This window comes from Charadrius vociferus, unplaced genomic scaffold (assembly GCF_000708025.1).
Source record: "Charadrius vociferus isolate BGI_N301 unplaced genomic scaffold, ASM70802v2 scaffold444, whole genome shotgun sequence".
Classification (NCBI taxonomy): domain Eukaryota; kingdom Metazoa; phylum Chordata; class Aves; order Charadriiformes; family Charadriidae; genus Charadrius; species Charadrius vociferus.
In genome coordinates, this window is record NW_009648242.1 from 430,220 (window position 1) to 432,745 (window position 2,526).

General features: G+C 44.9%; 1 protein-coding gene across 2 annotated transcripts in view; it reads left to right on the top strand.

Annotated features, from left to right (window-relative positions):
- GMPR (guanosine monophosphate reductase) overlaps window positions 1-2,526 on the top strand; it is a 42,318-nt gene that overhangs the window by 429 nt on the left and 39,363 nt on the right. The window lies entirely within an intron of this gene.

Genomic DNA, 2,526 nt, shown 5'->3' on the forward strand with positions numbered 1-2,526 from the left:
AGGCATCTTCGTCCTCAGCCTGAGGTGGTGGTGGTGGTGGGGGTTGTGGGCAGTGCTGCTACCCGAGCGACTGACATGCTCTTTTTTTTTTGGAAAAAAAATGGTAGTAATAATAAAAAAAACAACCAGCAAAGAAGCTAGGGAGCGCTTCTCCCAGGCGCAGGGTGGCCCAGGCTTGAGGTCCCATAAGGGGGAAACGTGGGGTGGTGGGGTGGGTTTCACCCTCACTTATGTTGACCCCCAGGACCTGGTTCCTGTGGCTGCAGGACGTGGGTGGGCAGAGCCCGGCCATACCCCCACGGCCTGGGCTGCCCGGGGCTCTGCATCCCTGCTGGCCCAGGGCTACTGCTAGCCGAGATGTTGCTGTAGTTTTTTCTCAGCAGGGATCAGGAAAGACCCCAGGAAATCCCGTGAGGATTGCCTCTACAAAAAAAATTAAATAAAATATGGCTGCCTCAGGATTGAAGGTGCCTTCTCGTTTACCTCACGTAACCCCAAGGTTAACAAAGGATTTAGTTTGACTAATGAAGGAATTACGTTGTGTTGGGGGATGGAAAGAGGATTAAGCTTTTCTCCAGGGGAAGCGGAGTTGTAAGAGAGAGAGACCAAGACAAATCAGGTGAGGTAGAAAGACAAGACTGGATAGAGAAGTGGGGTGGCCATGTTTATGCGGGGTGGCCTACGGCCAGGGGTTTTGAGGGCAACAATTAAGCAAAACTTTTTTGCCGTTATTAAGGTGTAAAATTGGAGGGACCCTCTCAGTAGAAAGGTAATCTCAAGCTAGTCGGTTTTAATTTACAGAGAACAGTGTCCTGGCTGAGTACCTTCTCATGGTGTGCAATTACTGCTTATAAGGCCTGTGGGCCCTTTCTGGCCATTTGCTTGAGCACCTATGGTCCCTTTTTAAAATTCACTGTGCTGGCCTGGCAAACAGGTGGAGCTGTGCTCCACCAAGTGACACATGGCTCCTTCAAGAAGTGCAGTGTTTTGTATATTTAGCTGCCTGCAGGCTGTGGAAAGAAGGGCTGCTGGGAAGGGAAAATGATAGGAGGAACAGGAGCTGATATGGCAGGGTTGTAACGGGTGGCTATGATGAACTGTTAAAAACATTTCACATGAGAAAAAGTGCATGTCATGAGGGGGGTCAGTGGAAACTGATGAAGGTTAAGAAATTGGACACCATCACTGAGGCTGTAGCAACAGGAATAAACAGTGTCTGTGGGAGCCAGATCTGAAATGGACAGCCCCAGTCTGCTTCAAAACAAGAATATAAATAAATAGTTCTGGCAGAGGAACAGAGGCAGCATACTACAGTGCCTGTTACCCAGCAAGCTGCTGCTTTGAAGCTTATATCAGCAACCGTCTGCTTCTCTGGTGTGAATGCCTCATTTTGCGCAAGGATAGCTTTTTATGCAGTAACTAGGATTAAGTCAGCTTGTTAGAGAGGCAGTTTTGGGTGTTTGCAGCTCTTCATGTAGGTCTGCTGTGTTGGTACTTGGTTTTGATTCCTTGCACTGCCTTCATTTTCCATGATTGCTTTTACTTTTTGAAAAGATAACAGAAAATTTGAAGTTTGAATTCAAGTGTCAAAATCGGGTAAAGCAATGGTTGGAGTGGGAGCAGCGTTATCTGTCTGTGGGGTCTTGGTACTTACGTAGCCTGCTATTCTTGCCTTTGCTGGACTTGCCTCTGCAGGCTGTCCCTTTAAAGTTCAGCAGACAAGCGTCCTGTAGGAAGTCTGGTCATTAATTTATATTTGTAAATTCAAATAAGCTTTAACAGAACAGCCAATGTCCTTGTACTTTCATATGTCAAAGGTCTAGGTAGGAGTTATAAAACACATTTCATTGCTTTCTTTCTAAGGAAACTTCTACTGTTGTTGAGTGATGGTGAGCAATCCTAGAGTCAAAAGTTATTTTCTCATAATGCACAGAACAATAAGCTATAAGTTAGCTGTTATCACACAGGAAAGAGACAAAGAGATGGTCAGAAGTGCTGCTAGAGGAACTAAGGAAAACCAGTTAGCTTTGGGATGCTCTTTGGTATGTTCATCTTGAGTACACAGTTCTGGTAGTTCCTTCACAAGAACAGCATAATATGCTAAAATAGGTACATAGAATAGCAGCCAGGATGATCAGCAGTGTTGACTTGTGTCCATGTGAGGAAAAACTGAAACATGCTAGGGCTATTCAGTATGGAGAAGAAGCAGCTGTGGAGGATATGCCAGAAGTCTATGAAGTGAGGAGTGGAATGGAAAAAGGTGAAACTGAGAAGTGGCTGTTGATTGTCTCTCACAAAACAAGAAGTAGGAAGCACTGAATGCAATTATCAGGCAAAGGTTGTAGGTTTTGTGCAACATATAATTCATCTTTGGAATTTATTGCTATGGGATATTGGAGAGGCTAAAGGTGTGAAGGATTAAAAAAAAAAATTACAAGACAAGTCTTTTGTCCATGAGTGGCTGTTTAGCACAACGGATTGGAGGAGACCTTTGTCTTCGAAGGTCTCTAAACATCAGCTTCTTTG